This window comes from Aedes albopictus, chromosome 1 (assembly GCF_035046485.1).
Source record: "Aedes albopictus strain Foshan chromosome 1, AalbF5, whole genome shotgun sequence".
NCBI classification, from domain to species: Eukaryota; Metazoa; Arthropoda; class Insecta; order Diptera; family Culicidae; genus Aedes; species Aedes albopictus.
This window is the reverse complement of record NC_085136.1, coordinates 126,682,414-126,706,454: the sequence shown is the minus strand read 5'-3', so window position 1 is coordinate 126,706,454 and position 24,041 is coordinate 126,682,414.

Here is a 24,041-nt window from a genome sequence, read left to right as displayed (position 1 = left end):
TGGAGTGGACAGGAGCTCCCACGCTTGAGCTGCGTAAGCAGCTTCCAGCACCTGACTCCTCGCTTCTCCTTGTTGGAGACCGCATCAACCCGCTTCTTGCGAAGGGGTTGATCGCACCACTACTACCTGATACACTTGATTTCGAAATTTGTTTACTCATATTTGATTCCCACGAGTCGCACGAGAAAGAATGTCCACCACGCCAGAGCTCTGCATTAACGCGGTAAGGGACAGCTTACTGTGGGGGGTGCCCAGGTGCCCCACAGGCTCCGTTAAAGATCGAGCATCTTTTTCACCCCCTCGATCACTCATTCCTCGGCACGGGTCGCTTGACACCTTGAATTGGGGTTAGTAGTCCTATTCTTAGCCGGCAACTACGCGGCTGACTCGCAAGCGGGGGGGTGCGTCAGGCCCCAGGACATCCGTCCCTGCTGCCCCATATCGTGTGGCAGGCACGAAGATACTCTATGCCCAAGGAAGTCAAGGAAATTTCCTTTACGAAAAATCCTGGACCGTGGTTTATGAACGGCCCCAAATTGCAAGGGCCTCGACAGGTCCAGACGATGCTGAAGTTGCGGTGGAAACGGCCACGTTGCTCGGGACTGTACGAGCCAACCCAAGTGCATGCTGTGTAAGCCGGAGGATGGAAACGACCATAAGACGGGAGACTTTAAGTGCCCGGCCTATAAAAGGGCGAATGTAAGCCGACAATGATTGAGATAATCCAAATTAATCTTAATCATTGCGACGTCGCACAGCAACTGTTATGGCAGTCGACAACAGAGAATAAGTGTGATGTTCAGGGTCGTGCATTTTCGAAAGGAAAACATGACGTACGACGACTGTAGCAAATCGTTTCCCATGCGAACGGACTGCTGTGATGCTTCATCTCTCACCCAGCAACACACTCGTTCGTTGCTGCTACAGAAACAAGTGTGTATGAAACATGGGATGATACACTTGGATTTTCGTTTCATTTATGAGTCATTGAAATACTTCAACATGCTAAAAACACTATTTAAACCACATTTTTAAATAGTGGTGCACGCCAATAGAATGATAATTATGTTTTATGAAAGAGGATAACAAATTCGACCACTAAAATCCAATTAACCGGCGCCCGTAACCATTGAGAGACTAGCGCGCACCAGTGAGACACTAATGCTCTGACGGGTGAAGCACAAGCAATGCGAACGGGTGGGAGACTACCGAGTGCTACGATGAGTGGAAAAGTTTTTTTTAACGACCGAGTCATTAGAAAAATGTATGAAACACTTGAAGTGACTCATTCAAATGTTGCATGAAAGTGTATCATTGAAACGAAATTGTACGCCCCTGGTGATGTTGCAATTATCGCCGAGCCGTATCGGGTGCCTCCCGAGAATGGCAACTTGGTGACGGATAGAGTCCAGATAGCGGCGCTACAGTTCGTGGATCAATTTCCCATACAAGAAGTGATCGAGAACTCATTTGAAGGTTTTATGGTAGCAAAAATCAATGGAATTTTTGTGTGCAGCTGTTATGCACCTTCAAGGTGGTCGGATGAAGAATACAACAGGATGTTGGATGCACTCACCGACACGCTGGTTGGGCGGAAGCTGATAGTCATCGGAGGCGATTTCAACGCTTGGGCTGTGGAATGGGGTAGTAGGCTTACCAATGTAAGGGGGTACAGCCTACTGGAAGCCCTGGCAAAGCTGGATGTGAGGCTTTGCGACAATGGTGCGGCCAGCACATTCCGCAGAGATGGCCGTGAATCCATTACCGATGTGACGCTCTGCAGTTCCTCGCTAACGGAAGACATGAACTGGAGAGTCAGTGAGAAGTTCTTCCACAGCGATCAGCAGGCGATCCTTTACAGCATTCCCCGGCGTGCTTCTACTTCGACGAGGAGAACGCAGACATGCGAGTGAAGGTGGTAGATAAGAGAAGCGCTGAGTACAAAGCGGAATCGAAGAGTGCTAGACAGCGCATTCCGACTCATGACCACTCGGGTCGCGAGCGCGTACAGAACCATTTCAACGGAGGCAGTATGTTTTATCGCGGGAATGATGCCCATTTGCATCACCATCGCCGAGGACGTGGAATGCTACCAGCGCAAAAGTACCAGGAACGTAAGGGGCAAAGGGACATCATCAGAGCGAACTCGTTGGCTAAGTGGCATCAAGAGTGAGACAATTCGGCGAATGGTAGGTGGAATCACCGGCTTATCCCTAGCGTGTCAGCGTGGGTGAATAGGAAATGGGGAGGTGAACTTCCGTCTGACGCAGTTTCTGTCCGGCCATGGCTGCTTCAGGAAGTACCTGCACCGGTTTGGGCACGCAGCATCGCCCTTTTGCCCGGAGTGTGTTAACGTGGAGGAGACACCGGAACACATCGTTTTCGAATGCCTCAGGTTCGAAGAAATTCGCGTTTCGCTGTGCGGCGTGACAGTCGACAACATTGTCGGAGATATGTGTCGTGACGAAGACACACGGAACGCTGTTGACAGAGCAGTAACGTGGATGCTGTCCGCGCTGCAGAGGAAGTGGCGCGAAGACCAGAGAGTGCTGGAACGCGATTCGGGTAGGCATGATCTTCCGCCGCGGACATGACTGAGTCGTCCGTAACATTGGCACCGGTTCTTGGTCTTCAAAAGTTGGCCACCTGTCTGCACCGGCTGATAATCAGCATCTGGCAAACCGAACAGCTACCGGAGGAGTTGAAGGAAGGAGTAATCTGTCCCATTCATAAGAAAGGCGACAATGTGAGAACTTCAGAGCGATCACTATTTTGAATGCTGTCTACAAAGTGCTATCCCAGATCATCTTCCGTCGTCTGTCACCTTGAACAAATGAGTTCGTGGAAAGTTATCAAGCTGGCTTCATTGACGGCCGGTCAGCAACGGACCAGATCTTCACCGTACGGCAAATCCTCCAGAAATGCCTTGAATACCAGGTCCCAACGCATCACCTGTTCTTCGACTTCAAAGCAGCATACGACAGTATCGACCGTGCAGAGCTATGGAGAATTATGGACGAAAATGGCTATCCTGGGAAGCTGACTAGACTGATTAAAGCAACGATGGACGGTGTGCAAAACTCCGTAAGGGTTTCGGGTGAACTATCCAGTTCATTTGAATCTCGCCGGGGACTGCGACAAGGTGATGGACTCTCATGCCTACTCTTCAACATCGATCTGGTAGGTGTGATGCGACAGCCGGGGAACGATTTTCACAATATCCGGTCAATTTATGTGCTTTGCGGACGACATGGACATTATTGCCAGAACATTTGGAACGGTGGCAGAGCTGTACACCCGCCTGAAACGCGAAGCAGCAAAGGCTGGACTGGTGGTGAAACAATGTACATGCTGGTAGGCGGAACCGAACACGACCGGATCCGTCTAGGCAGTAACGATACGATAGACGGGGCCTAAGCAATACACATGTCTTATAAAAGGTACGGCAGCGCAAGTTTTGGTTGTATATAAGTAAATTTGACGTTATCAACTTTTTCAACTTCTATACATGCGCCTTTGAATTTTCGGATTTTTACCTACCGTACCCTGTATCAGAACACAATGTTTGCTAAAATAATTAATCTTTGAGCTCATTGCTGGGTTCGTTTTCACGACGATGCGGTTTGATGAAGATACGCTGTAATGTGTTTATGCTGATTGTTCTTGGATCAGCTTAACTGATGAATCGATGAATTTTACAATGTTACGGATTTGTCACTTGTGATGCCCTTACTGGAAATTCTCCTATCGATCCGGCATCGGATTCGATGACACTTTGCGGGCAGGTGGCAATTAAAACAAAACTGATTTCACGGGAACAAACCGGGATGTGCGCAGATAGTGTGGAATCGAAGTGATGATTGAGTTGCAAAGCCCCGGTGGAAAGCAATTAAAAGTTTTCCGTTTCACCGGTGCGCGCGTGGACGCCGCCATTCGCCATTCTCCTATCGGTAACAGGGTCTTAAGTGATTTAGTGATGGTGAAAGAAAAGCAGCAGTTCCGCGAACATTCGATGGCAATACAAATTTATTGAAACATCTTTTTCACACCTCCACGCAGCCGAGGCCCGAAAGCCGCCGAACCGATGACGGTTAAGTTCTTCTTTTTTCCAATCACTTGGGTAAACTTGTTCCGACTCAGACCAGGACCCAACGCAGTTTGGTAATCGCGAACCATCAATGAATAAAATGGAATGTTCTCTGTAGGTAGTGTGCCGCGGAAAGCGAACAGAGAAAAAAGATGATTGCCGCGGAAACTGCGAAAAAAGTCAATTATAAATTGATGAGAAATGCCGGCTCGGTTCAGAAAACAAACTTTTCCTTCTTTGGCCGGGTGCAAAGTCGCCAAGGGGAATTGAACTGTTGAAGGAGAGGAAAAAAACATCAATTGGAACTAGCTGGCAGGTGGCAAACCCGTTTCCGTTGATTGCTTTTGCCAACGAGCCGCATTCATTGCCGCTGTGGTAAGCTCATTAATTGTTCTCGGAAGAAGAAAAAAAAAAGTGTGGGTCGAATTATACATACAAACCAAATCCGAAAAATAACGACCGGGTGCCATCTGTTTTGGGTGGTATTTCTTCGAACATTTTCCATGGATCAAGATAAAAAAAAATCAAGTTGATCAATTTATACTACCCAAAAGGAACGGAACATTAAGTATTTACAACATTCCCATACTTGCTAAACGCTTCGTCTAAACGCAGATACAAAGAAGGAATTTCTTTAGCAAGGGGCTAGTGCACATCGCACCCTTGAGGTTAGCAGCGTAGCTTGAGGCAACGATCATCGAAGACTCGCTTTGGGGAGTCCACAAAGGTAGCTTGCTAGTAATTAGCCAGTTTCCCGAGTGGTCCTCACCACTCCCTTTGTCCTCAGAAGGCGGGCAGGGTCATCACGCCTGCTTCCAACTGCACAGCAAGTATCAAGAACTGATACCGCGTCCACAGTTATTTGAACATCCCGAAAATAAGGCCCTATCTGCCAGCACACAGAAGGACGTGTCAACATGGGGCCTCCACCTGGATCTAGCGGGGACCCCTTTCCAACCACGGGCTCGAATTCAACCCAGTAGACCGACGCCACGACAGCAACGCTACCAGGCTAGCTACCAGGATGTTCTAACTGCGGCCACGTAATCGCTATAAGGGTCGATTTCGACCGCAGGGCAACGGTATGACCTACGTAGCCGACTTCAAACCCCTGAACCACCTCTTGAACCGCATCCGAACTAGGCATTCTCCGAGTACACCTCCTCTGCAGCTCCAAAACTATGTGGGTGACAGCCATTGAAACGGCAATCCAGCCAAACTCATCCCTACACAATACACATCCTATGGATAAGATTGTCCGGAGTTGTGTCCTCTCCGCATGTAGCAAGCATGTATAATTAACAAACGCAGGCACACGAACAAAAAGTGCTCCGCTATTTCCTATAAACACAAATCCCAACTAACAATTGCAAGTCACAAACAAGCAAGCTTGCTGAATTATTGCTTAATAATGGTAATGATAGCTGAACTAAAATTATGCTCTAAACATTACTGTTTAAATGATTTTTCAATTGAGAAAGTAGTCAATGTTCGACTTTCCTTGTCGGTATCAACAATGATAAATTTAAACACTTTTCAAAAGTTTAACAAGAAATTTATTCGACAAGCATTGATTCCTTAACAAAAGAGTTTAACAAAACATTTGTCTGCTTCTTATTAAGCTGATGTATCGATAAGCATGTGCTCCTGAACAATGTGCTTTTCACTTGTCAAATAAACGCCTTCAGCCCGTCATAGTTTGACTCGGATTTGTTCGGATTATGGGATAAATCATGGCTAAAACTGTTTAGACAACCAAGTTATTAAAGAACCAATATTTTAAACGATTCACATAAAACAAAACAGATTAGAATTATGTAGTTTAACATTGAGTGCCAAGAGACGTAATCAACGTTAAAATGAGGCATTTATTTATTATTATTAGTCTGTAACAAGCTCGGTAACAAGATATCTTGTACCTTGATTATTATATTTTTTATCTTCCGCAGCAGTTCGATTGTACGAGATGCATGGGTCGATGCATTTGACAGTTCAGTGCTGTCGTGTTTACTGAATATTGTTCCCACAGTCACCTAGATAACCAAACAGCATTCATAAATCGACACAATTCAAGTATCCATAAACTTCCTTATGCACTATTTATTTAACATAATATCAAGATTCCATGACAAAAGCATAAATAAAAAAAAATACTCAACGGATCTTCGACTGAGCATGAGTAGATTACCTGAACAGATGCTGTGAATGCACCATGTCCAAGACCATACCGCTTCACATATTGTCATACATTTTTAAAGATCGATGTTTAATAATAAAAATAAAAACATATTCATATCGCAATTAGTACGTCTGGAAACAATATCTTCAATGAGTACCAACACTTTTTGGCCGCATTCAATACAAGTTTTCTCACCGTGCGATAAAAATACTGACAGCGAAATCAGAATGGAAAACACGTGTTTTGGGCTGAACAGCTGTTGAAGTATGAGGTGTTGTTCAGTTGATTACCACGTGCTGTGATAATTCACCACTGCTGAACACAAGTTTAGGAGTGATCATTATTGAGTCAAGGAAAGATTATGTTTTGCTTTGGGTGCTGCATCTCACCATCTCTAGGATGGCGCAGATGGGAAGGCATGCGGCTGGCAATCGACAGGTCTCGAGTTCTAATCCGGATTTAGGTTAGAGTAAAGTGGGGCAAAAGTTCGAGTGGGGCAAGAGTTTCTTTTGAAGTTTTTGAGCTCAATTCAAATTATTTCTTTCGGGTGTCAAGGTTGTTCGAACCCTCTTTGAAAAAGAGTCTTTCACTCCAAAAATTATGAAAATTGATCAATATTTCGAGAAGTTATGACAAAATGTTGGTTTTTGATTGAAAAATTGTAATATGCGATGGCCCTTCCAATGCATGGAATGAAATTTTAATGAAATCGAATTCGATATTTTATTTTGGGGCGTAACTAGGTATATTTTGAAGATGCTCTAGCATGTATAACTTTTAGCAAAAAAGATTTGGAAATCGTATTTTACACATAGTGGGGCAAAAGTGCGAATTGTGGGGCAAAAGTTCGAGTCATGTGGAAACTTTAGGTATAAACCTAAAATTCTACAAAATGTACATATTATCTCTAAGAGTGATGGAATTAGTGAGAAAATTCGATTAAAGTTGAAAAAAAAATGTTGTTTTATCTGAATTTGGCGGAAAACTACTAATTTTTGGTGTATTAAATTTAACCCTGATTTGGGTAAAATCCAAATCGAATTTTAAAGTGTATTCCAGTTCTAACATCAAATATTAAGTGGTTTCAGGTATTTCTATTACCAAAGTGTAAAAATAGTGTGCTACGGTTAGCGAAATTCCACAAACACTAGATTCGAACTTTTGCCCCAGTGGTGGGGCAAGAGTTCGAATAAAACACACACATACAAAAAGTGTTGTAACTCAAAATTGAAAAGACATTTGGCGTAACTTTGTTCAGCAAAATTTTAGCTCATGGATGGTAGAATCACCACACGGTATTCATTTATTTTTATCTGTTTCGATTTTTTGAAATAGGTTGAATTTTCAACTAAGGTCGAACTTTTGCCCCACCTTACTCTATTTTATATGTAATTCTTATTTCATAATAGGTGTTCTCAACATGAGAGCAAATAATTACTCTCGTGAGAGTTCAACATTTTTGCATTTTATTTATTTTCAGTCATTTTTGCCAAAGCTTAATAACAACTTTTCTGTACATTTGTAAAACGCTTTGATCAACAAAAAAATAAGTTGGTGCACATCATGATGCTTTATAACTTCTCCAAATTTGTGTGAACAAAACCCGAACATAGGTTGTACGTGAAAATAATTCAAATGTTATTCAACATTATGCTGAATTAATTCGTCATAATGGTGCCTGTTAAATGAGTGATTATTAGTTGGGATAGGGCATTCGAAAAACCCCGCTTGCCCGAAACGGTGTAGATACTGACAGAAGCAACCATGGCTTGAAAGGACCTGGATCAGGTGCAATGTTACTTCCCCAGCGCCTATTAATCCAACTATCTACTACCCTCGGAATCAACCTATGGGTCCACTTTCATTTGGTGAAACTGTCCAACGCGCGCTGCCTGGTACAGTCCCGATTCGTTCGTTGGCGGCTCGTTAGATGGGCTGTCTCGATGGTTGAATGTTCACTGGTTGGGGCAAACCCCAACTAAAAAGCACTGTCAATGTCAATATCAATGTCAAAACGAGTTTGACGTCTGACCGCCGTCGCATCGCAGCTCCTATATACAGAACGTTTGTGCAAGTATATGAGTGTTTCGTGACGTATTTCTCGTCACTTGCGTGTGTCTAGAGCATTTTGATCAGTTGTCAGTTGCCCCAACAAACGAACACGATTCGCTAATCGGGGCGCAGTCGTGACCCAACCAGCGAATCCGGACTGTAGTCCTGCGTATGCCTTTTGTGCTACGCATTTGGAAGCACTTAATGTCCTCCCTAATAGGGATACCGATAGGCGCTATACCAGATGCGGTATGGGTCCGAAAGAAGCGCGATGTCTGTACTCGACTCCGAAGCGGATTGCCACAACAGCTGCTGCGCGGCTTCACAGTGATTCTGGTTCAACTGTGTGACTTGCGTCATTTTCGGCCGTTCTGTCCACTTATGCTAGGGCACTTAAGCCCACCCGTCACGTGGCCCTTGTTTGCCGTGCAAATCAGACACTTTGGTGTCGATTTGCACTCCCTGGCGAAGTGGCCTTCTACTCCGCATCTTCTGCAGAGTTTGCTCCTATCGGGACCTTTGCATACCCACGACTTGTGGCCTCGTCCGAAGCACCTGAAGCACACTTCCGGAGGCTCACAGATACTAAGCGGATACTCCGACCAACCGACTTCTATCATGGCCTTAGCAGCCGCTTTCTCGCTTCCCCGACTGGAAGCTTGATCGTTACAATCTGCGTACCTGCTGGGCCCCGCCTGATGTGGATCGATGTGCTTGGCGCGTCCACATTACACTGCTGTTGTTACGGGTATAAATATTTGTTACAATTATAAGACAGAATAATTGTTAAATGTGTTATAAATTTTATATTCGTGCGTTCTTTGTGTCATATGTTTTATTTTAACTTGTAAATATTCCCCGAGTTTTAATACACATTTATAGGGTTCTTACAAAATAGAGGCACATGAAATGCACCTTAATTGCCAACTTTCAGGCCATATCGGGCAGAGGTCAAGTACTAGAGATAAAAACCATTCCCTGTCACGGACTTCAAGCTATTGAGCTTAAGTGTCGAAATCCGAAACGGGATGCCCGATAAGGATTAATTTTCCTAGACAAAAACGAGCAATGAAAGCAGAAGCAATGACTGTCAACTAAAAGGTGAAATGACATTCAAAATACGATTCAGGGATGACTAATGGACCCAAACCAATTAATGAAACCTCACCATCCTGTAATAGGAAGAGGAATCTGGATAACAGGGCACATTTCTGTTGTGTGTTGTGCTGCGTCAATTTGTGATGTTTCTAGTTTGTGCAGTGCATTTGTAAGGTTCTATATGTATTGTGATATGTTGATCCTTTAGAATAATTAGTTTCTTTTATTTTTGTAACATGGCGCCCTACGTGAGCCCTTTCATTTGTAAGAGTCCTCGTTGTATTTTTGTAACACAGTGGACAACAGTGAGCTCCTCCGCGGTGGTGATCTCATCCAAGTTCTTGCACTGGAGAGTCGCCTCCGGCGTCAGAGCCCTCACCCGTACCTTATCACCTAACACTTCTTGTGCTAGTGCCGTATAAGAAGAGCCCTTGTTGACGGCATTCTTCTTAAGCTCTAGCATCATCTCTCCAGTCCTAGTGCGCCGGATGCTTCTAACATCCTCGCCTAGTCCCGAGAGACGATCCTCACTCCGCATAGCCCGCAGCACATCTGCGTAGCAGTTACCCTCTGTTTTGAGGACCAGTGGGTCACCTTTCGTACGCTTATGCGCCGGCTTCGCCTTGGTTTTGCTCAAAACCTTCTCTTTTTCGATACGCCCTTTCTTACCAACCGTAATCCAATGGTTCTCCTTCCCTTGGACCGGTTGGTCACCGCTACCGCTCTTAGCAGCCTCACCTCGGGGTTTCGGCTCTTTGTCCCGAGCTCGTTTCGTGACCGGCTTGGGGTTGCTCGCGCTACGCGGGCGTTTGCCACTCACCGGCCGCTCCTCGTCAACCGATCTCGGCCGTTTGGTTTGGGCCGAGATTTTTCCTCTCTCTGCAGCCCCACCTGGCTGCACCTTACTCACACTCTCTGTAGAGGAGCGGTCCGTTTGCGTGGACCTTTCTTCTCTACACGCACTAGTCGTGTTACGATCGAACAGGAGATCGTACTCCCTCCGGGCCTGGGCGACTGCATCGCGGAGCCTCAGCAGACCTTTTTTAAGGTCTTTGCTGATGTTGTTCCGCCCACTGGTGTATCCGATCAGCTCCTCGAGCTGTTCAGAAACCACCACCAGCTTCGGAAGCCCATCTCTTTTGCGGGTCAGCGCACGCGTGAGCTCCGCTCCACTCATCTGCGTGTCCTCTATTGCCGACCCGACCCTCGGTGTGCCATACTCTGACACTTGCGGGGATTCCACGCTCGTCGCCTGCGTTGGTGATCTGACCAGTCAGCTTTTCGCGAACGGGTTGATCACCTCACCCTCCATATTCTCTGACTCCCTAATTAAATACGTATCCATCTCTTCTGTAAGGGTCCCCTTTAGAGCCGCTATCCCTCACTGCCACTGAAGTAGTCGCCCAAGGATCCCGGTGGTTATCTATGCAAGCAGGGAGGCCACCCACAGGTTGGCACAGGCCCTTATCCTGAGCTCAGAGCCAGGATCAGCGCAAATCAGGATACATCAACTGAACCTACCTCCACCCAGTTAGTTTCCTAAGCTGGGTACAGATCGGGAACGTACTCTAAGGCCTTGCCAAGGTTTTATGGGACGGGAGGCGGCTCCGACATTAGCCCATCCGTCGTTTCAGGTCATTGTCACCCGGCCCTACTAAGAGGATAGAATGCCGTCACCACCAGCACTCCTCTACTCCGCGGTCATCTTAGAGTGTACCATCTCATTGACCAGTATCAACGCGCGCCAGTATACCGTAATCAGGAACTTACTGACATTGCTCCTGATGTGCCCGAGGCACCCCTGACTAGGCTAAGGCATTTTGGAAGCGGTGCCGGTTCGCTTGAACAGAGTTGATGCTTCCGGATGTGTGGTATTTCTGAAGAGGCCCAGCAGAGCCCACTGCTGAACCCCCGCCACGCCTAGGCAAACTTGAACAGTTCGTGTGCAGCGCACATGATGCTCGGTCACCTTGCGATGCCAAAGGTGGTAAGTCCTCGCTGATGTTAGAACATGCTTCGCCTAAGAAAAGCCATTTTAAGCTCCCACCGTCCAGCAGGATCTGACCCCGCTGGTTCGTGAAACGGCTTCCCCGTTCCACGACCCAGGCATTGAAGTCACCTGCCATTACCACCGGCCTTAGCCCTGTCAGAACGGTCGTCATACAGTCCAGCATCTGCGTGAACTGCTGAATTGACCAGCGCGAAGTCGCATAACAGCTACAGAAGCAGACCCGATTTACTTTGGCGACCACGAAGCCATCACAGGTGGTAAACATCAAATCCTGGACGGGGTATTTACCCGTCGTACATATCGCCACCTCTTTTCTGGACCCATCCGGGACCCAATTGCCGTTGCCAGCGGGTACTCGGTATGCGTCCGCTATGATGGCGATATCCGTTCCCAACTCAGAAACAGCCAGACGAAGCAGATACTGAGCTGCGTCACAGTGGCTTTCTTGAAAGCCGGGCTCCTTGGTTCACTCGTTGGGTGCCTGTTGTTCATGAATTTCCCGGTACAAATCAAACAAATGGGTGGACTCGTGCAACCTTGTGCCTTATGGCCTTCAGCGCCACACCTCCGCCACGAGCGTGTCGCCTTTCTCGCGCTTGGCATCTACTCTTTACACCTTCATGGTTGGGCGTCCCTGTTCTCCTCGACCTGCGACTTTTACTTTCGCTTCACTTTCGTTCAAGGAGGATCCTTTCCTTGGTTCACCCTACTCTGTGGTTGTTGAGCGCCTAACAACGGTCGCAAGCCTTTCCCGGCCCACCCTTACCAGCTTTCCGGGACGCTTGGCTGCGATCCAACTTGCCGGCATTACTGCTGCCAACCTTCGGGGTTAGTATCTTCCTAGCCTTGCGGGCACCGCCAGACAGCTCCTCACCTGATGGCTGCCTTATCCGCTTCTGCGAGTGCTTTTCACGAACAGTCGCATCCACCACACATTTTGGACTCCCTGCAAAAGCGGAGTCCTACTTTTGGGTAGACTTCGTAGCCTTTAATATCACCAGTTTCGCCACTGCTGCAGTCTTCACGAGTCTCACGTGATCCTGCTTGGCATCGTACATCGCATTACAAAGTCGCAACAGGGTCATTTTCAAGTCCTTACTTATGTTGGACTTCGTGGATGCAAAGTCGATGATCTTGCCAAACTGTCCGTCTCGCTTTTGGTTGATGGCCCTCATCAATCACGCTCCGTCCACTATCTCTATGAATCAGAAAACGCATGCTGGAGTTGCGTCCGAAGCTTCCCGCTCCTGACTTCTCACTTCTTTTTAACGGAGATCTCGCCAACCCATTTCTTGCGAAAGAGTTAGCCTCGCCTACTGAAACTAGTAGTCCTATTCTTAGCCGGCGACTACGCGTCTGACTCTCAAGTGCGGTGGCTCGTGCAAGGTCATTTGGCATACTGACCAGCCCACTTTGGGCTTCCTTATTCAAATGGACTTGTTAGCACCCGCCACAAGTGGCTGTACCAAAACCACCTGTGTCCCCGCCGGGCCCTTTCGTAGCCTAACGGCTGAAGTGGCCACTGTTGCCTCAGTTCCGTGACGAGCTCTTCCACGTCAGTGAACTCATCTAGGTTCTTTACCTTTAAAGTTGTCTACGCCGTAAGAGCCCACACCTCGTCGCCTTGCCAAGTACCTCTTCCGCCAAACTTTTGTGGGCGGCGTCCTGGCGCTTTTTATCGCGCTTGAACTCGGAGATCTTTTCATCTGAACGAGTACGTCTAATACTGCGTACGTTGGCTCAACGATCCAAGAGCTTGGCGTCGCACCTCGTCGCCTTCAAGACTTCCGAGTACTTGGCCTTCTCCGTCTTGATGACAATCGCGTCACTCTTCTCGCACTTGGAACCTACCCTCCTACCTTTCTTTGGCTTGGTGTCCCTACGCTCCTGTTCCTCTGAATTCTTCCCCTTATTTTTCCTGTCCACCAGTTTCCAGGGGGCGTCCTCTTCATACCCGCCCTTACCAGTGATGGCTGAGGATCAACAAATGGTTGCTACCCTCTGCTCCCTTTGATCCAGGGCGGCCCGACCTTTTCAGGCCCACCCTTGTCAGCTTTCCGGAACGCCTGGCTGGATTTCGACTCTCCGGCATTACTGCCGTTCACTTTCAGCGTTCACAGCCTCCTGGCCTTGCAAGCGGCGTGTCTGGTAGCTCCCCACCTGACGACTATTTCGATTTCAACACCTGTAGCTTTACATTGTTACCATTGTGAAATAAAATCCGTTATTGTTTGCCGTAAAAAAATGCATAAAGATAAATGATACGAAGATAATAGCTTGTTCCTATTTTTTATTGTTAGTATTGTTTTGCTGTTATTTGTATTTTCAATAAACGTTAGTAAAATATTAGCTAGAAAGATAGATAGAAGCATGCACACCAAATAAATTAATATATAAAATAAAAACTGTCAATTCAAATCTAAAGTTAAGAACAATATTTGTAAACAGTTAGGTACACTACACAATACACTCTTCACATGCTGCATGGGGCAAATTTACGAGTCTTGTCGCGAGATGGAGAAAGGACCACGAATAGAGAAAGGAAAAGGAGGTATGATAGGGAAAAGGTTTAGCTGCTGGGTTCGGTACTGTAGATAGCTCTTTTTTCCACATCGTTCGTCAACACGTTAAAACGTTGAGCTAAAACCTGTGATACTTTTGGAAAAGTTACTGCACAAATTATCAGTGCACATCCATTCCCAAGTAACATTTTAAGTTTTGTTCGGCTCTACAAGAGATCTTCATGATCAATTTTATAAAACTTGCAATAAAACTGATTTATACATCAAAACCTCTTGATAACCTCTTTAAGAGCATCATCCGGCTAAGTGGACCACTCTCGGCGAGGTTTTGCAAACCGCATTAAGAGTAGCAATAAACTTGTTTTAAAACCTAGTTGAAAAATTTTCCATTCTCGATTGTTGTTTTTTTTTTCAACAAAAACTTTGACAGCTCAAGATGCAGAGAAGCTTCTTCAATGGCACGTAAAGTTCAGGAGAATACATCATTCGTAAGTAGAAAGCAACCATTTCAAAGTAATATTTTAGTACTTATTGTGTTGGTAGGCTTATGCGCATTCAATTTTACCGTAAAAATTGGGGTTGCAGAATCATATAAATAATGCGCTTCGAAAATAGTGAATATTATCATCTTGGAATGAAATAAATCAATTTGTTAATTTACTCAGCAGAGAGGGTTTATTTATGTGAGCATGTTATGAAAATGGTGGCAAACTATCAATTCAATGCTAATTTGAGCAAAATTACTGTTCTCCATTCACGTTAGCTAATTCTTCAATATGGCGACGATCATAATCAGCGAAAATGAAACGAAAGCAAGTTTACTTTTATGATGACCGCAATAAACCTAGCAGTGTCGTAGTTTCTGCTTTTCCACCAACAGATGTCGTTACTAATCGAACGGATCGTCATCTGTTGACAGTTTTAACAGTTGTGGTAATAATGATTGCCACAAGGTTTACATATCGGAAAGTTTTGTTTACTCTTAAAATCTGTCTTTATGGATATCTTCAAGTATACTATAAAACATTTTATCAATGGTTTTCATAAAAGCAGTCATAAAAGTGTGAGTTTTAATTATTGCTGTGATAAAACCGTAAGATAAATCAAACAAAACCAATCAGCAATGGAATTATTACTTGGGTTCAGTGCTATAGTGTGGAAAATTACCGGATTTGCATGATCAGAAAGGATCAGGTATGCTAAATACTACCGTTAAACTCCGGACAGAACCAAAAACCCAGCCATCAGAACCCTAACCTCTATATACCATCGTTTATCTCTTGGCATCAGGACCCAATAGCGCTTACCTAAAGTCGACTCGACACCAGGAGGCACGCAAACCAGCTCTTAGTGGTCCTAGGGACGGATGTCAGGCCATTCGGCCGAAGGTCATTAGGCCGAATGGTCATTAGGCCGAAGGTCATTAGGCCGAATGGTCATTAGACCGAATGGTTATTAGGCCGAATGCTCATCAGGCCGAATGGTCATTCTTCTTGCCGTTACGTCCCACTGAGACAAAGCCTGCTTCTCAGCTTATTACAGCACTGATTTGCGTTGCGTAATGAACCATTACAGCACTGTTTTCAGTTTTGGTCAACTTCTTGATGTTTTCTGGACGCAGTTTTTAAAAATTGTGACAACTGCACAGTATAACCTGTCATGTTCAGATTTTCTTAAACATGGCTATGAACATCAGTGTGCAGTTTGATGAAAAAGTTTTGTTGAAAATTATCCTCTCAAGGGTGATTTATGAAATTGCAAAAAATGTTGTACGCAACTCGGTGCAGTATTCGATTTTTCCAGCACTCGTCGTAATTATCCAACTCGGCAAGCCTCGTTAGATAAATGTACAACTCGTGCTGTAAAAATCGTCATTCTGCACCTTGTTGCGTAAACTACTATATTGATGCTGAATCTACTGCTATTTTACCCATGAATTTTTCCTTCTTTCAAATATAGGCTGTTCTTTCTAGTATCATTGCTAAAACAGTTTTTGGCGCCAGTTTTTGGCAAAAATTGTTGGAAAAGGTAAAAACAACGGCTAACCTTTAATTCGTCCTGATGACCATTCGGCCTAATGACCTTCGGCCTAATGACCCAGCATCCTAGGGACGGTAGGACTCGTCCCCGAAGCTAACCTCGAATAGGGACGTGAACCTTCCACATTCTGGGAGACCCAACCCTGGTTTACCGCCAAGTCAACGGCAAAGGGGTGTCCAGTGCCCAGCGAGTTTCCAGAGTATAAGCGAATCCCCGGACGACCGACCAGAAATACCCAGAGGTCGACCTCCGACTGGTGTCCATGAGGCCTACATGGGGTCCATGAGGTTCTACAGACTCCTCGCATCCCCCACCGCAGCCACTGCCGGCCGGCCAACTACACAACTACACCCAACCATTGTAAGTTTAGCATGAATAAAAGACAATTACTGATAGTTCTTTGTGTATGCCTTGATTGATTTCTTGATTAGCCTAACGTACGAAACCGACCCGACCGTTAAAGGTCTCGAGCTCAAGCTTGCTGGCCCCTAGGTCTCTGTTAGGAATCCGTCCCTCGAGGACGTGACAACATCCTCTGCTCCTGCCGCCGTTCCGTTGCCATATGTTTATCATGGTCGCCATCGTTTACTTACGAAGTCTTAACAAGGCCTTCTTGAAGTTCTTGCTGATGTTCGACATCGATGAGGCAGAGTCAATGATAGAGTCAAGCTGCCACGCTGTCACCTCCATGATGTCTCCTGACACGCTATCCGGGGAGGAAATGGGGTTCCTTACACTGGCACTTCGTGCATAGCTTCCTCTTTCTTTACCTGTTCTCGTTAAATGAGACCTTAGACCTAGCTAACTCACTCCTCTCGGAGGGGTTAACCTCACCGAGCTACTGACTGATTTGTGATTTGTTTTTAAGCTTATTTTGGAATCCCACGGGAAAAAAGGTTCGTGTGGCTACTCTCCACCCAATTTTGTTCGCATCGGTATTAAATATCTTCCCCTCGTCCAGGATAACACAATTTCCTCGTAGGCCCATTCGGTGGGGTATTGTATCACATCAAAGATTCAAGTTAATGAAAACGAAGACATCATGTAACCATCATTAGTGCCCAATGAGCATGAATGGCAGAAGAACGACGACATCCGAAGCACAATAAGCCTAAGTGATGAAAATCGCTTCCCTCTTGGGTCACCAGTAATAAATAACCTGCCTAAGCACGAAGATCATGTAATTCCCAGTGTCATCGTAACCTCCCGCCCGTCCCGGACTATGGTAACGATGACCGAATGATGGCTTTGAGTCCACACGACGGGTCGGGGACCCACCCCAACTCTCGCTTTCCCATTCTATAGCCAAACAGGAAGAACAGCAAATTCTATCAAAGTGCTTTCCAAAGTACAATCTAAATAAGGGAAACCCGGGCATCTCTCTGGGGATTGCAACAGATTACATCATCAAACACACGGAAGCAGCGGAAGAACGGCAACAACGACGACGACGCCAAACGCCGAAACGCAATTAGTACAGAAAGCATCCGGAATTAGGTCAAAGCCCTAATGGTAATGGCGGTCGGACGGCGCGGCGATTCGATGTGATGCCGATGCGATGGCAAGTTTATTTGTGTGGGCAATTGTGTGTGTGTTCGTTAGGCCCACCACACCAGATCATTCTCTGTTTGTGTCGCTCTGTGTTTCCACCGAGCCCAAGTGACAATCACGGATTTATGGAAACTTCCGGTAGACCGCGACGTCTCCGGCTAGAACAGCTATAAAGTTGATATGATATTGGGAGGGGATGGTGGGGTGAATGGTTTTCTACCAGGAATTCCTTCGGAATTGCCTCCTGATTTTTTTCTGGAATTTTTCTTTGGGATTTCTCTAGAATTCCTCCAGCAGTTCCTGTAGTTTCTTCCTCCATATATATTTTTAAGGAACCCTTTAGAAAATTCTCCCCGATCAAGTCCTTGCCATTTCTTCGGAAATTTCTCTAAAAATTCTGAAGAGATTCTTCTAGAAGATTCTCCAGAAGTCCTCAAGTGGATGATTCATAAATTCCTTTTTGGATTTATTAAGACCTTTTTTTCAGGAATTCTTTCAAAAATTTGTCGGGATCTTTCAGCTGAGATTTTTGTAGGAATTCTATTAGAAATTACTCCAGATGTTTCTCCAGGAATTCCGTTTTCTTTTTTTCATAGGGATACCTACTCATAATTATGTTCCCTCAGAAAATTCATCAGCGTTCCTTTCAAGAATTTCTGCAGAATTAAAAAAAAAAATGATGCAAGATTTGCTTCGGAAATTTTTACATGATAACTTTTTTTTAAATTCCATTAGAATTTGCTTCAGAGATTTTTATAAATTCGTTCATAAAATGTACGAGAAATTTTCCTGGGAATTTCCACATCACTTGAGAAATTTAACCAATTTCGGTATAAATTCCAACAGATTTTTTAGGAAGTTCATCAGAAATTCTACTAGAGGTATCCACAGAAATTCCAGGAAAGTGAACGAGAAATTCTGTCAGTTATATAAAAAGTCTACCATAATTTCATAAAGAAATTCCTTCAGCGATTTCTCAGAGAAAATCCCTCAGATATTTCTTTAGGATTTTTCCTCGAAACTACTTTCAAAGTGTTTCCACAAGTCCCACGAAATCTCTTGTTGTATCTCCAAAGGTTTTTCCAGGGTTATTATCAGAAATTTAATTCCTGGTGGAATCTCTGAAGACATCTCGGGAAATATTTCTGACGAAATCACAGGGAAAATTTCCAAATTAATTCTTGAAGCAATTTCCTATGGAATTGCTAGACAAACCTTTGCAGAAATTTCCAAAGTTATCTCTGGCAGACTTTCCGACATTCCTAAAATAATTTCCAAATAAAATCCATAGAGCAACTTTTGTCAAAATTGCTTGCCAGAATATATGAATCCTTAAAGCCTCTGAATATAATATTGAAGGAATTCCTGACGAAATTTCAGAACGAACCCAGGGAGAATATTTTCAAAGAAGCCGTGAAGACATTTCCAGTAGAATTGCCATCGAAGTCTTTGGAGGCATTCTCGAAGAAAATTCTAAAGGAATATTTTTTTTTTTGGTTTTTTATTAACCTTCCGTAACTCGCGCGGTCGGCCACCACCGTCAGCACCACGCTAATGTCGAGTAAAAAAGGCGAGATTTTTTCATAGTGTTGTACAAAATACAACAGCGCGATCGCTTGAGGGTTAATGTGTATTTTAACTTAAAACTAATTCTATACTATTGAAGCAATATTTAGATGAATTACAAAGACATCCAGAAGGATTTTCTGAATAAAACTTCTGTAGAAACACCTAGAAAGAATCATTGGGACACACTTGGTGGAATTCGTGAAACAATGTATTGAAAAATTTTGAAAATAATGTCTAAAGAATTTATTTTTTAACATATTTCGAAGATTTTCTGAAAGTGTTCCTGAAGTGGACGTATGGCTGAAGAAATACTCAGTTTCTCAAGAAATTTTTCAGAAGGATATTCTAGGAACTAGCCCACGGGGAATTTCTCCAACTACTCGGAAATTCCTTCTGAACTTTTCTGATTTTTTTTAAGGATTTCTCCAACAACTTTTCTAGAAATTTTCTAAACTAATTTCCCCAGGAGTTTCTACAGGAATGTTTCTAACAATTTCTACAGAAATTGTATGAGAAATTTTTGTTGGAATTCCTCCTGAGGTCTCATCCTACGCATATATTTTCAGAAAATTCGTAAGAAACTATTCCTTGGCTTTTCTCCAAAAATTTCTTAAAAAATTCTCAAAAGTTTCTTGAGATTCTTCTAGAAGATTCTCTAGAAGTCCTAGAGGGGCTGCTTCATAATTTTCTTTTAGTTTTTTTTTATCTGTATTAACGAGATTTTCAGCCCTAGGCTAGTTCATCTCGGGACCCACGCTTTACTTCCCTTCCGAAGGAAGAACTCATATTTTGTGAGTTTGTCGGGAGTGGGATTCGATCCCAGGTCCTCAGCGTGATAGTCAAGTGTTCTAACCATCACACCAGGTCTGCTCCACTTTTCTTTTAGTATTTATTCAGACCTTTCTTTAGGAATTATTTTAAAATAATTTTCTTGTGATCTTTCAGCTGAGATTTTGTTTTAAGAATTGCTTCAGAAATACTTCAGGCGTATTTCCATAAATTTCTTTATCTTTCATATGAATTTCAACTAAAACTTCTATTCCACCAGAAATTTTTTCTGTGATTCCTTCAATAGTTCCTCAAGAACTTTTTGAATTTGCTGTAGGATTTGCTTCAGAATTTTTGAATGATTTTTTTTTCGGAAATTCCATCAGAAATTCCTTAAGGCATAACTTTCTTTGTATACACAAATTAGTTCAGAAAATGTTTTTTCTGAAAATTTCTCCAGAGGCAATTGGTAGAGTTCCTCTTAGAAATTTATTCAGGAATTTCTTCAACAATTCCTCCACTACCTACCATTTCTGCAGGAGTTTAAGCAGTATTTCAGACATTTTTTCATTAGAAATTCTTCTGGGAATTCCCCCAGAGGGTTAAAGAAATCATACCGTTTTTTTTAAACTCTTCCATGAAATCCCACAGGAATTTCTTCAGGGATTTCTCCGGTAGTTCCTCTAGATATTTTGCCTGGAAATTTTCCTCGAAATTATTTCCAGAATCCTCCACAAGTTTCTCTCAAAACATATCTACTCAGGTTCTTCCAGGGATACCATCAGAAAATTCTACAGGAATTTATTTAGAAATTCTTTTAGGGATCCATTCAAGAGCTCCTTCAGTATTATTATGCAGTTTCTGGAAGAACTTTCAAAACAATCCATGGAGAAATACCTGAAATCTAAAATTCCTGGTGATATTTCTGACGGAATCACTGGAAACATTTTGAAAATCAAAGAAACCCTTGTGAAATTTCTGCAGAAATTCAGGAAGCAATTTCCAATCGGATGAACCATTGCATAAATTACCAAAGTTTTCTGTGGAGGAATTTTCAACGAAATTTGGAATTTCTGAATGAATTTTCGAAAAAAAAACTCCAACGAACAATTTTTGAAACAATCGCTTGCAAAAATTTCTGAATCCTTAGATTTCAGGAAGAATCCCCGAATTTCTGAAAAATCACCAGTACAATTTCTCGGAAGCATCTCTGAAAGAAATTATTGAATAAATTCCTGGAGAAAACTAGTTGGGAAAAACTTTTTTTCCCTCCCCTGTTGGGGAAATTAAGTCACTGCGACCAATAACACAGCGCAACATTTTTTTGTCTCAAGAGCAAACTTATGTGTCTCCGAAGGATTTTGGGCCGCTGAATCCGAATCCGGGCTCAGATTTGCTCCAAAACGTCACAATTTTGAGCTAAACCTCAATTTATAGGGCAAAATATGCGATTTTAGGCTTTTTTGACTGCAAGCGATTAAGCAAGGAAATATTTTTTTAAGGAATCAAAAGGTTAATTGGTCAATTAACATCTAAATTAACGACTCATGTAAAATATTTCGTTTTACCTAAACAAATTTGAAAGATTTAACGTGGAACAATTCGTCATTGAAATAATCGTCATCATCAAAATTTTAAAAGCAGTTTTCTCGTTCAAAACTAAAGATTTTGCGACGAAAAGATATTCACTGTATTCCTGATGAGGATAGGAATACAGTGAATACATTTCCATAATCATTTATTTGATTTACTGCGAAAAAACTGCTTTTCGATTTCGGAAAAATGATGACGAATGCTTGAGCCTTAAGCATTTTATGTTAGTATGGAAACTTGCATACAACTTTTGGAGGATGACTTGTATGGGAAATATCGTACCTAGCATAAATCGTTTAAAACTATCAAATTCGATTTAGTAAAACGAAATATTTTGCATAAGTCGTTAATTTAGATGTTAATTGACCAATTAACCTTTTGATTGCTTAAAAAAAAATATTTCCTTGCTTAATGGGTAGCAGTCAAAAAAGCCTAAAATCGCATATTTTGCCCTATAAATTGAGGTATAGCTCAAAATTGTGACGTGTTAGAGCAAATCTGAGCCCGGATTCGGATTCAGCGGCCCAAAATCCTTCGGAAACACATAACTTTGCTCTTGAGACAGACAAAAAGTTAATTTTTGTTACGCTGTGTAAGCTGAATTTTTGTGGCATGGGAAACACTTGGTGGAATCTTAAAGGAAAAAATCTGGACTCTTAATGGAATATCTGAAGGAGTCACTTGAGAAATTTCTAAACGAATCACTTAAAGAACTTCTAAAGAAACCAGTAAAAAAAAAAATTTAAAATAATTCATGAAAGATTCTATTATCAAATTTCTAGAGTAATTAATGAAAAAAAAAACACTGAAGAAGTTAATAGAAGAATCTCCGAAGGAATTTCCGAAAAAAAAAAATCTAAAACAATGTCTAAAGAAAACTTTAGAAAATATTTATGGGCAATTTTTAAACTACTTTCAAAGTTGCTTTCACGTTTTCCTGAAATCTCTAGAGACACCTCCCGATGTTCTTCCAAGGATATCATCAGACAACTATCCAGGGATTCCTTTGGAAATTTCTCTGGGGATCCATTCAAGGGCTGGTCCAGTATTTTTCATACGTTTTCTGAAAGGACTTCCGAAAAATCCCTGGAGAATTTTATAAAAGAAATCCTGGAGAAATCTCTGAAGAAATCCCAGCAGATATTTCGAATGAAATCACAGGAAAAAAATGCGAAATTGATCTCTGTAGTAATTTCTCAAGAAATTGCTATATGAACCTTTGCAGAAATTTCCAAAGTTTTCTCTGGAGGATTTTCCAAAGAAATTGCAAGAGAAATATCTGAATAAGATCAATGAAATAACTATTGAAGAAGTTCCTTGCTAAAATTTCCGAATTATTAAAGGGTCTGAAGATGTTTTTGGAAGAATTTCTGATGGAGTTTCAGAAGAAATCCGTGGAGAAATTTCTGTGAGAATCCCTGAAGAAATTCCCGAAAAAATATTGTAAAGAATTTCCATAAAAGTCCCTGGAGGAATTCTTGGAAGAATCTCAAAAGAAATATCCACATGAACTACAAGAAGTCAAGGAGGCATTTCTGTGTCAATTCCTAGAGTAATACTTAGAGAAAATCTTTGGCAAAATTCGTGGAAGACTTTTTGGAAAATTTTTAAAATAATGCCTAGGAAAATGCTTCAAGAAAATTTCTACAAGATTTTATGACAGTATTCCTGGAGCGATAGGAATCACTGTTGCAATATCCGAAACAAACACTGAAAAAAACTTCTGTAAAGATGCCTGTAAAAAAATCTTTAAGATTTATAAAGGAAGCTCTGTAGAAATCCCTGCAAAATGTTTCTAGAGAAATTTCCTAGATGAATTGGAATTCTGGGAAAATACATTATGGAATACGCTGAGGAACTACTGGAGCGGACCTGGTGTGGTGGTTAGGACACTTGACTATCACGCCGAGTACCTGGGATCGAATCCCACTCCCGACATACTCACAAAATGTGGGTTCTTCCTTCGGAAGGGAAGTATAAGTATGGGTCCCGAGATGAACTAGCCTAGGGTTAAAAATCTCGTTAATACAGACAAAAAAAAACTATTGCGCAATACCTGTTATAATTTCTGCAGCTATCTGCTGGAATCCCTGAAAGTAATAATGACGTAATTTCTAGAGGAGCTCCTGCAGAATGTTCTGGACGATTCCTGCAGAAAACTCCTGGAGATATTCCTGTGTGAATGAATTTTTAATGGAATCCCTAGGGAAGTTCCTGATAAAATATCTGCGGAAGTTCATAAAGAAATACCAGTATGAACTGCTGAGGAAATCCCTGAAAGATTTTCTTAAGAAACCGAAATTTAAAAAAAATCTTTGGGAAAGTTTTCTATGGAATACCTGAAGGATTTTCTTAAGGAATCCCTAGAAATTTTTCTGAAGTGATTCGTGACAAGGTTTCATAAGGAATCCATGGAAATTTTCCAGAAGGAATTTCGTAAAGCAGAAACTTCTGAACGCTTAATGAATATATGGAGAAATTTCTGAGGAATCGCTGGAAGAACTTTTAAAGAAACCAGTGGAGCAGTTTTTGAAATAGTTCATGAGAGCATCTATAAACAAATTCCTGGAA